Source organism: Schistocerca piceifrons, chromosome 3 (genome assembly GCF_021461385.2).
Source record: "Schistocerca piceifrons isolate TAMUIC-IGC-003096 chromosome 3, iqSchPice1.1, whole genome shotgun sequence".
Lineage (NCBI taxonomy): Eukaryota > Metazoa > Arthropoda > Insecta > Orthoptera > Acrididae > Schistocerca > Schistocerca piceifrons.
Genome location: NC_060140.1, coordinates 324769256 through 324782020, shown reverse-complemented (window position 1 = coordinate 324782020; position 12765 = coordinate 324769256).

Sequence of the window (12765 nt, the reverse complement as noted above, 5' to 3'; positions counted from 1 at the left end):
ACTAGATATATCGAGATGTAGTCTTCACTACGTTATAGCGGACAGTATGGAAAATGTTTATCATTTATATCTTTCGTATTATGACACCTACTTTTTTTTTAAGTGCATCTTTACTGACGGAATAAGAAATCGCAGCACCAAGAAGTAGTACGACATAGTCGAAAGTTGATTGCTGTCTTTATACATATGAAAAATGATGTATTGTATATTCAAATTTCGCACCAGTCACATACGAGAGGCGCTTGTAACACCACTATGAGGAAGAAAATCAGGTTTTCTTTAATGATCGTGAGCGCTAGTTACCTTTGGACGTGTTGAGCTGATGTTGGTCAAGAATGGCTGTAAGACGGCAAAGACGCCATTATTAACATCTCAATGAGTTTAAGCTACATCGTGTAATAGGGCTACGAGAGCAGAATGTTCCTTTGGCGATACAGCAGAAAGATTTGGCGGGAACGTAGCCATTGTACATGAATGCTAGCAGCGGTGGTTGCGAATGGTTCGAATGGTTCAAATGGCTCTGAGCACTATGGGACTTCTGAGGTCATCAGTCCCCTAGAACTTAGAACTACTTAAACCTAACTAACCTAAGGACATCACACACATCCATGCCAGACTGAAGCGCCTAGAACCACTCGGCCACACCGGCCGGCCGCTGGTTACGAGAATGTACGGTCGCTCCAGTCATGTGGCACTCCCGACAGGGAAGACTGTCGTGTTTGGCGTACGGCTCTTTCGCACCGAATTTCATCTGCAGCAGCAATTTGAGCAGCAGTTAGCACCCTAACCATACAATGACCTTTCACAAATCGGCTACTTCGAGGACAGCTCCCGCCAAGTGCCCTGTAGCGTGCATTCGACTGACCCTAAACCATCGCCACTTGCGACTTCTGTGGTGTCAAACGGGAGCTCACTGGATGGCAGGATGGAGGTATGTTGCGTCTTCTGATGAAAGCTGGTTCTGCTTCGGAGCCATTGGCGGCCGTGTCTTGGTTAGGAGGAGGCCAGTTGAGGGCCTGCAATCAACTTGGCCTGGAGTGATATTTCGTATATAACAGCAGGAGCACTCTGAAGGTTATTCTATGCAACCTGACTGCAAATTTATACGTCAGTCTGGCGATTCGCCCTATTGTGCTGCCATTCATGAATAGCTTTCCAGGGGGTGTTTTCCAACAGGATAACGCTCGCCCACGTACCGGTGTTGTAACCCAACATGCTCTACAGAGTGTTGACTTGTTGCCTTGGCCTGCTCGATCACCAGATCTGTCTCCAATCTAGCACGTATGGGACATCATCCGACGACAACAACGGTGTCATAGACGACCAGCATTAACCGCCCATTCATTGACCGACCAAGTGCAACAGGCATGGAACTCAGTCCCACAAACTGACATCCGGCGTCTGTACAACATAACGCATGGACGCTTAAATGCTTCATTCAACATTCTGGCGGTTACGTCGGTTATGAATGCACCAGCATTTCACATTTGGTTCAAATGGTTCAAATGGTTCAAATGGCTCTGAGCACTATGAGACTTAACATCTGAGGTCATCAGACTCCTAGAAATTAGAACTACTTAAACCTAACGAACCTAAGAACGTCACACACATCCATGCCCGAGGCAGGACTCGAACCTGCGACCGTAGCAGTAGCGCGGTTCCGGACTGAAGCGCCTAGAACCGCTCAGCCACCGCGACCGGCATTTCACATTTGCGCTTACTTTAAACTGCGATTTTGTAATATTAAGCATTTAAACACTTTACCTAGATCAATGTATTCCCTAAATTTCATTACTCTACATTAATTATGTTTTGTAAGTTGCGATTTTTTTCCGTCAGGGTATATACAGTGTCAGCCGTGCGTGGCTCATGTGCCCGCCATCATGAATTTTACACCTTGTTTTTAACGTACTTCCGCCTCACAACGTTAATTTAAATACTACTTCACTGAGTTGCTGCTTTTCTTGATCGTGAGCGGTGCTAGCAGTGCGTATTGATATATCCTCTCTCGTAATATCTTTGCTTGACTGCTATTACTCCCGCTCGTTGTCTGTTGTGAGTTGGTCACAGTTCGGGTTGCGAGTCCGGCTATGCCAGTGAGTTGGAACTCGTCTGGAGCGCAGTCCGGACCTGACAGTGGGGGAGTTGCACTGGAGCACTAGTGCAGTCGAGTTGGAGCAGCAGTGAGGTCTGCGTCGACATGGCTCGCTCGACCATTGCCGCCACGCCTATCTTGAGCCGGGCTGCGGTCGTGGTGGATCGTCGGTCGGTCGTCCTATTGGACGACGCGTTTTGGCTCGCCGATCGTTCATCAGTCGGCTGTGTGTGCGTGCATCGACTCCCGATTTGTCTTCGTGCTTGCTTATTTACTGTTGGGTATTAGTCAGGCCTTCGTGCAAGTGTCTGTCAGGTTGGGTGCGTACTTGGCGTTATTTCCACTGACGACGATTTTAGATGTTGGCTGCATTCTGAGCCGAGTCGGTCGGTTGTTGCGGACGAGGGAAGTTATCTCCACGTGGTGCAGTCGGCTGGGACCGCTGGCAGCCCCTGTGCAGTGTCGGAGCGTGTGTGGAGCTGTCCGATCACTACGAGCTTCGTGGTTCACCGACCCAGGACATCAAAGTTGAGTAGTGATTTCAGCTACCCAAGCCTCGTCTCTTCATGTTGTGTTGGCTCGCTTCGATGTTTTGCTGTTGGGTAGGTTTTCCGGTGAGCAACACCCAATGGTTCTATTGCTGAGATTTTGCCGCCATCCGGTGCAATTAGCTATTTTGGTCGACTACGATTTGAGTGCACCAGTGTAATTTTCTGTCTTGTGGCCGTTAGTGTTCTGGTTACCTGCCCTGGGCACTGATGTAAATTCAGGCAGTGTTCTTTTGAGCGAAGTTAACTATTACCGTGTTTCAAATTCAAGCGTATCAGCGGAATTTCTGCCTAGTGGCCGTTAGTCTTCCGGTCACCTGCCTTGCCCACTAACGAAATTTCAGGCAGCGTCCTTTCCTCACCTGTTGTCGTTGTCCTACATGGTGTGTAATTTTGTCAGCTAATACGTACTCCATTGGGGTCATCACATTGGTAACATTGCCGGTTGAAGTTCTCATGTACTGTGTGACGGGAAGCAAGTCGTTGTGTTGGTCGGTCCTTGGTTGTCCTCTGGTTGGGTTCAGACGGATCAAGTATAGTTAGGCTCACCACCTGTCACTCATAAGTGAACAAGGGCGGGCAGACCTACCTCCCTGGAGGCTTTCTGAGTGCCAACGGTTTTTAATTATCTGTTGTCAGGTATTTTAAAATTTAGGCTTATGGTTATTTTTTGTTTTCTTAAAATTTTGCAAAATTAATTTTTAAATTTATCTTTCAAGCTTAAACACTGCGGCCTTCTGCCTTTAAAGATTATGGTGATATATTTTAAAATTTTGAAGTTTAATTGTGGCCCTCAGCCATTGGTATTGCACCTTGCATATGTTGCTTCTTTATGTTATTTTATTGCTATCTTAATTGGATTTTTATCTCTTTAAGATTTCTTGTTGGAGGCCTTCAGCCGTAAAAGAGTTGCATTCGGTAAAGATTCGGCTATGTGCCGTTTTGGGTGTAAAGGTTATTAAATTACAATAAATGGCAATTAGACACAGAAACTGACCTCAACCATCGGCCTTTTCCACAATCTTAATTACCTGTTCTGCCCAGCGGGTCTAGCAGGCGTGTGGGGCAAATAAAAGTAGCGCAGACGAGTGGACACATTGTGAAAGCATTTGTGGTAGCAATAACGGAGGAGGAAACGACCTACAGTTACTTCCAACAGAATAGAGGAACTGCCTTTACAGCCGGCCGAACATTGGAGCGCGTGTACACATCTTCACTCCTGACAGATGTCGGTCTAGTGGCAGCCATAGTTGGTCAGACATATCACCTGATCTATCAGTGTCCTATTACTTAATGTGGGGAGCCCTCCAGTCCAAGTTGTATCGCAACAACTCCCATAGCCTTCAGTAACAGCAGCAGAACATTTCGTATGAGATTGCATCAATTCCAGCAGTCCAGCTTCGATCCGCCGTTAGCAAGTGGCTGACCAGCGCCAAAAGTGCCAAGAGATGAATGACGGTCGCTTTCAGCATCTGCTGTGGTCAGGTTAGTACTTTATTTGCTTTCCAGTGCTGAGTTCCTTTGTATCCTGCAACGCTGTTCTCCGTGCCACTTATTCGCCTCGCCCTGTACTTGTTTCTGCGGAGGTGGAAAGAGCCTTTGAAGAGGCCTTCAGCAACATAGAACATGCTTAATTTGATCAAACAAGAATAAGATAACAGCGCAGCAAACCACTCCCGCAGTCAGACAAGGACTTATCACAAACGTCTTCTGTTTTGTAGTGGTGAGATCTGTACCTAGAGAATAGTGTACCTAGCAACACATGATGTTTTCTGATTAATGCTTCAGTCTGGTGACTGATTTTGGAATCACACGAGGGTATGCACGATAGAGTCCACCATTTTATACAGTTTTTTGTTGTTGTTAGACATGAGGTTGTGTTTTGCGTAATATTACGATTTCTAAATTCCTGTGTCCGCCTGCTTAGCTCGGTGTAAACGTGCTTGCCTCCGATGCAAGCGGGCCCGGGTTCGGATCCCAGCCGGGTTGGAGATTTTCTCCGCTCGTGGACTGGTTTTTCTGTTGTCCTCACCATAATTTCATCCTCATTATCGGCGCGCAAGTCGCCCAACGTGGCGTCAAATGAAATAAGACTTTCACTTGGCGGCCGAACTTCCCCGAATAGAGGCCTCCCGGCCAACGATGCCATACGCTCATTTCCATTTTTTCCAAACTCATGTACAACAGTGCAACTGATGTCTTCTGCAGTCGTCGATGTTGCCATGTACACCTCTTGCTGTAATTATGTTAACCATTTAGATAAAAGCAAATATCATTCGTCGCTTAGAAATGAATCTTTATTGCTGATGAAAGCCCAGAGTTGGTAACTATGACGAGCATGCAGTCTATTTTGAGTTTTCCGAAAGAGTGATTCTGTGATCCGCAGACCTTCGGTTAAGAAGTTGGCAGGTAGTCCGTAGTGTTGCCGCCCCATCGATTGACTTATGTCCAGTGGAGTGTCTTCAGGCAGCTGCGGCAGCATATTAATAATTTATGAACCGTAGATAAATGTGATTAGAGCCTGATACAAACAGGGAACGACCATGTCATTCTTGAAAAGCCCACACCACGAGTTGACAGACCAATGTTGTTGTTTATCTGCTTCTCTCAAGCAGTGCGGGTTTTCAACTGACCAGTAGTACATATTGCGAAAACGGGTTTGTACAGGGTTTGTGAACTTTTGTAAACAAAACCTTGATTACAAAGCCACATTACACGGCAGTATTCATAGATACCATTCGAATAACTGTAATCGATTTTTAAATTCGTTGCCATCAAGCTGTTAGTGGATCGAAATATAAGTAGGAAATGCACTGCGGTGCAGAATTCGTAGAAGATTAGTTTGACTAACTCACTCGCACATGCAAGTTGAGTCGTAGAGACATGTATACTCCTGGAAATTGAAATAAGAACACCGTGAATTCATTGTCCCAGGTAGGGGAAACTTAATTGACACATTCCTGGGGTCAGATACATCACATGATCACACTGACAGAACCACAGGCACATAGACACAGGCAACAGAGCATGCACAATGTCGGCACTAGTACAGTGTATATCCACCTTTCGCAGCAATGCAGGCTGCTATTCTCCCATGGAGACGATCGTAGAGATGCTGGATGTAGTCCTGTGGAACGGCTTGCCATGCCATTTCCACCTGGCGCCTCAGTTGGACCAGCGTTCGTGCTGGACGTGCAGACCGCGTGAGACGACGCTTCATCCAGTCCCAAACATGCTCAATGGGGGACGGATCCGGAGATCTTGCTGGCCAGGGTAGTTGACTTACACCTTCTAGAGCACGTTGGGTGGCACGGGATACATGCGGACGTGCATTGTCCTGTCGGAACAGCAAGTTCCCTTGCCGGTCTAGGAATGGTAGAACGATGGGTTCGATGACGGTTTGGATGTATCGTGCACTATTCAGTGTCCCCTCGACGATCACCAGTGGTGTACGGCCAGTGTAGGAGATCGCTCCCCACACCATGATGCCGGATGTTGGCCCTGTGTGCCTCGGTCGTATGCAGTCCTGATTGTAGCGCTCACCTGCACGGCGCCAAACACGCATACGACCATCATTGGCACCAAGGCAGAAGCGACTCTCATCGCTGAAGACGACACGTCTCCATTCGTCCCTCCATTCACGCCTGTCGCGACACCTCTGGAGGCGGGCTGCACGATGTTGGGGCGTGAGCGGAAGACGGCCCAACGGTGTGCGGGACCGTAGCCCAGCTTCATGGAGACGGTTGCGAATGGTCCTCGCCGATACCCCAGGAGCAACAGTGTCCCTAATTTGCTGGGAAGTGGTGGTGCGGTCCCCTACGGCACTGCGTAGGATCCTACAGTCTTGGAGTGCATCCGTGCGTCGCTGCGGTCCGGTCTCAGGTCGACGGGCACGTGCACCTTCCGCCGACCACTGGCGACAACATCGATGTACTGTGGAGACCTCACGCCCCACGTGTTGAGCAATTCGGCGGTACGTCCACCCGGCCTCCCGCATGCCCACTATACGCCCTCGCTCAAAGTCCGTCAACTGCACATACGGTTCACGTCCACGCTGTCGCGGCATGCTACCGGTGTTAAAGACTGCGATGGAGCTCCGTATGCCACGGCAAACTGGCTGACACTGACGGCGGCGGTGCACAAATGCTGCGCAGCTAGCGCCATTCGACGGCCAACACCGCGGTTCCTGGTGTGTCCGCTGTGCCGTGCGTGTGATCATTGCTTGTACAGCCCTCTCGCAGTGTCCGGAGCAAGTATGGTGGGTCTGACACACCGGTGTCAATGTGTTCTTTTTTCCATTTCCAGGAGTGTAGATTATGAATTACCACTGCTAAAACGTTAGTTGCATTTGTTGCTGCTCCGTTTCATTGGCGTTTTTTGTTCCTCAGACTTCCATGCTCTTGCATATTCGCAAACGTGGATCGAGAGAGCATAATAACATCAGGATATTTTTCTACATACAGTCGCGCCGTGGGTGCAAATGAAGCCAAAGAACTGCAGTTAAACAAACACTGAACAAAGCCAGAATGAGCAGAAGGATAGCAATATGAAAGCGTACAGTTATTCGACAAAATTCCATAAAAAATCTAAAGTACTGATCTTAGGCAATGTCAGTAAAAAGCACAGTTCTTTATCCACTCGTTCAGAGATTATATGACTGTATAAACGTATTCAATCTTAAGAAATTATTTCACAGTTCTTCAGTTCAATTGTAGATCAAAAGTCGATACACTGAGACAAGTGTTCGGGAAATGTAAAATCAACTACAATCGCCCAAGAGGTTGTCGATGAGTGGAGCTGTACGATTCTACACAGGTTATATAAAAGAACTTGCTTCCTTCTAGTGACAGTTTGTCGTAGATTCTGGGAGCAGTGAAGCGCTCCAATCACTTGGAAGGACCGGCTTAGTTTCGTTAAACGTCTGACGATCAATACTGCAAACAGATACGATCTTAAATATATATACGCTTAATGTAATTTATAGCGGAACTACCATACACACTGGGGTAATGAAAGTCGTGGGATAACGATATGCACGTATATATACTGCTGTAGTATCGCGTTCACAAGATATAAAAGGGCATTTGTGCTTAGTTGATTCATGTGAAAGGTGTCAGACTTGTTTATGGCTGCACGACAAGAATTAAAACTTCAGACGAGGAAGGGTAGTTGGAGCTCGACACATAGGATATTCAATTTCGGAAATCGTTAGGGAATTCAGTATTCCATAGGGTCATGAATGTGCCGAGAATATCACACTTCAGGAATTATCTCTGACCACGGACAACGCAGTGGCCAACGGCCTTCACTTAACGATCGAGAGCATCTGCATTTGCGTAGAGTTGTCAGTGCTAAAAGACAAGCAACACTGCGTGAAATAACAGTAGAAATCAATTTGGGACGTTCACCGAACGTATTCGTTAGGACAGTGCAGTGAAGTATGTCGTTAATGGGATATGGCAACCGACGAGACTGCATTTACTAACAGCTTAACTTCGCCCCAGCGCATCTTCTGGGCTCCTTCCAGATCGGTTGCATCCTGGACCACTGGAAAACCGTAGTGTGGTCGTAAGAGTGCCGATTTGAGTTGGTAAATGCTGATGGTAGCGTTAGAGAGCGTGGCGCAGACCCCGCAAGGTAAGGATCCAAAGTTGTCAACAAGGCGCTGTGCAATCTCCTGTTGGGTGGATAATGGAGCGGGTTGTGTTTACATGGATTGGGTTGGATCCTAGTTATGTTCGGCTACTTCATTTCAAGTGGCTCTAAGCACTATCAGACTTAACATCTGAGGTCATCAGTCCCCTAGACTTAGAACTACTTAAACCTAACTAACCTAAAGACATCACACACATCCATGCCCGAGGCAGGATTCGAACCTGCGACTGTAGTAGGCGCGCGGTTCCAGACTGAAGCGCCTAGAACCGCTCGGTCATAACCGCCGGCGCTACTTCATTTGTATCCATTCATGGACGCCATGTTCCAGTAAGAACACTTTGGACAATTCGAGCGAATGGTTTGGCCGTCCAGATTGTCCGACATACTTGTCATCGATAATTTATGGAACATAATCTACAGGTCAGTTCGTGTACAAAATTCTGCACCGGCAACACTTTCGTAATTATGGACGGCTATAGAGACATGACGTCTCAGTATTTCTGCAGGGGACCTACAACGAGTTGTCGAGTCCATACCATGTCTATTTGCTGCACTATGCTGGGCAAAAGGAGGTCCGACCCAATATTAGGGGGTTTCCATGTCTTTTGTCACTTCAGTGTAAAGCTAGTTATTATTGTTAGCGGTACGTAATACGTTACATATACACATACAGAGGGAGATTCAGCTGCACATACCTGTGGGTATTACGCAACCGACAACGTTTTCAGAAACCATGGGCGACATTTTCATGTTGTTTTCCTTGCTATATGCAAACTATTGGTCCAACAGAAAAAATGAACAGTAACTTACTGTAGGAAATTCAATGTAGTTAGCCCTTTTTTGTGGGACTAATGGTTTGCACGTGCCGAGTGAGAGAACATAAAGATCTTGTGTGTCGTATTTGAAGGTGTTGAGGGTTGTATAAAATCCATAGGCAGGAGTAGTTGAATCGTCCTGTACACACACACACACACACAATTACCCAGTAACAGTGATAATCACATTATTATTATTTTTTATTATTATTCTGAGACACAACTTTGTAATCAGAATAGGTAAATTCAAAAAATGTTAAAAACACGACCAGTTATGTAAACAGCGAAATAATCGATAAAATAAACTGCAAAAAAGGCAGATGTCAAAGTGAAGCTCACCTGAATATTCCGTGGGAAATAGTTTCGTTCCACAAATTGCAGAGCGTTCCTAATCAGTCTGGGACTGTTGCCAGACGGGGTTAAGAGAGGAGTATATACCACTAGTAGAAAAGTAGGACGTTTCGGCACGGATTAGTGTAGTGAGTAAGAGAACGTTGAAGAGACGGTAATCAGACTTCCGTGATTGAAGTAATGATAAGTGAATTGTGTGTCACAGGCAACTGTAATTTAATTTCAGATTAATTGATTTGTACCTCCGAAAGACCATGTGACCCAGGGGAATCACTGCACTGTCCTCTGTAAGCTGATAAGAGAATATAAAAGCCAATGTAGACTTTAGAAATAATTTTAAAAAGCACAGTATGAATTGACGAAAGAATGTGCTATGTTGCAGAGCACATATCTGAAATGCTATAGGTACTCCACTACAGATTAAAAGTCATGAGCTCAATGAGCTCCTTTCAATTTTGATTTGAAACTCTTGTGTTTTTTACTCAAGTGGTATTTAAAGTTCTGCCGTAACACAGGACTTTCTACATGAATAAAGATAGAACTGAATCCTAACCAATGCATGGAAACTGAAAGTTTGCCTTGGCGCCAGTAGTAAGTGTCGGTTCACGTAGTTGCCGACATGGTTCCCTTGCTAACTCGTTTAATATCCAATGCGCATCGAGTCGAATTGGCGACAACACAGCAACTAAATGTGCTTCTCCATTTCAACAGATGCAATTTAGCTGCAACTGTGAGATGCAATTTTCGTCCAAAATATGCTACTGCACCTCCGACGACGGCGTCAACAGGTTCTTTATGATGAGGGTAAATCCACAGGTGGACACCGTGTGCTCGTCCAAGTCGAAAAGCGCATTCGTCTTGCCGGGTAGAGTTCAGCCGTCCCCCCCATGTGTCTCTCGGTCGTGTGTGCAGCGATGTTTGTTCTTCAAACCATACAGGATTCAGTTGGTTGGTTGGTTGGTTGATTGATGTGGGGGAGGTGACCAAAGAGCGAGGTCATCTGCCCCATCGCATTAGGGAAGGATAGGGAAGGAAGTCGGCCGCGACTTTTCCAAGGAACTATCCCGGCATCTACGGAAATAACGGGAAACCTAAACCAGGATGGCCGGACGTGAGACTGAACCGTCGTCCTCCCGAATGCGAGTGCAGTGTGCTAACCACTGCGCCAACTCGCTCGGTCAGGATTCAGTTGCTACAAGCCTTTCATGATGGTAATAAACAACAACGCATAGAGTTTTGTGAATTCGTGATTGTAAATGAAACCCGTAATATTACGTATATTTCACAGGATTAATTTATTTTGTTAACCGGCTGTCGGCTCACTATCTTTGTCAAACAAAGTACAATATTCGTGAATGACGTTGGGAAAGATGTTGCACATCAAGAATAAGGTACGAATAAAAACTAAATATCATCTTTGACAGTGCAGTGGTAATGCCGTTAAAAACGTTAAACAGTACATAAACATAAAGGGAACAAAACAGGAAAACATTAACACTAAACTCGAAAAAACTGTACCTATATAACTATTTCAATTAATTTGACTATCCCAATTAAATAAAATTAGTATGTGTCAAGAACAGATGGAACAACATTTACATAAGGACTGCGGTACAGAGACAGAGTGAGAGATATAACTGACAGTTACTACACAAGAATATATGGAGTACATAGACAATCACATTAAAATAAATAAGTACAAGAAAAATGCAGAAATAAAATGGAACAGCCGGAGTGCGATGCAAAGGAATACTGCGAGTATTAAGCGAATGTTAGAACACAAGAAGTATTGAGATGTGTTTGGTCATTTAATAATGAGGACTGTGGGCCACATGTTGCTTTTTAGGCCTTCCAACAGATTAAGATTCTGATCTCCTCATTTTTTTATTTTTTTATTTTTGAGTCAATAGTTTTCTCGCTGATTTAATGTAGAATTCTACTCTTGTACCAAACCTTTCATCTCAGAGTGGCAATTGCAGCAAACGTCCCCATTTATTTGTTAAATGTATTCGAACCTCTGTCTTCCTGTACAGTTTTTATCATCTACAATTCCCTCCAGTAACGCGCAAGCTATTTCGTGAGTCCTTAACAGATTTCTATCATCTAGTCCCTTATCCCTTGTCAGTGTTTTACATATATTTTTTCCCTCTCCGATACTGCGGACAACTCCTCCTTCCTTACTTTCTCAATCTACCTAATTTTCAACAGCCTTCTGTAGCATCTCAAATGCTTCGATTCTCTTCCATTCCTGTTTTCCCACAGGCCATACTTCGCTACCATATAATGCTGTGCTTCATACGTCCCATATCACTCCAACTGCACAGGCCCCATACCATTATAGAGCCTCTACCAGCTTGAACAGTCCCCTGCTGACATGCAGGGTCCATGGATTCATGAGGTTGTTTCCATACCCGTACACGTCCATCCGCTCGATACAATTTGAAACGAGACTCGTCTGACGAGGCAACATTTTTCCAATCATCAACAGTCCAATGTCGGTGTTGACGCGCCCAGACGAGGCGTAAAGTTTTGTGTCGTGCAGTCATGAAGTGTACACGAGTGGTCTTTCAGCTCCGAAAGCCCTTATCGATGATCTTTCGTTGAACGATTCGCACGCTGACACTTTCTAATGGCACAGCATTGAAATCTCCAACTATTTGCGGAAGGACTGAACTTCTTTCACTTTGAACAATTCTCTTCAGTCGTCGTTGATCGCGTTCTTGCTCGATCTTTTAGCGGCTGTAGCAATGTCAGAGATTTGATATTCTACCGGATTCCTGATATTCACGGTACATTCTTGAAACGGCAGTACGGGAAAATCCCCACTTCGTCACTATCTCGGAGTTGCTGTGTCCCATTGCTCGTGCGCCGACTATAACACCACCTCCAAACTGACTTAAGCCCTGATAACCTGTAATTGTAGCAGCAGCATCCGATCTCACAACTACGCCAAACACTTATCTTATATAGGCTTCCCAACCGCAGCGCCGAATTCTGCCTCTTTACATATCTCTTATTTGAATGTGCATACCTACACCAGGTTCTTTGGCGCTTCCGTGTGCAAGCTGCAGAAGAACTGCCGCTATTAAATTCTAAAGTACAGGAAAATCTGCCCAAACATAACGTTAAAACTGTTGAAATTCGTTCTCGAAAATTTAGAATTGTGACGTGAATCACAGAACATTTCTGCAAATTCTTTCTGAAATTTTAGCGAGAGGTGTTTCACAAGTTCCATTCCAATGGAAAGACGATTCTGAAAGAAGTCTAACTGATTCCTGTTAATTTTGGTTGATCATGTTTC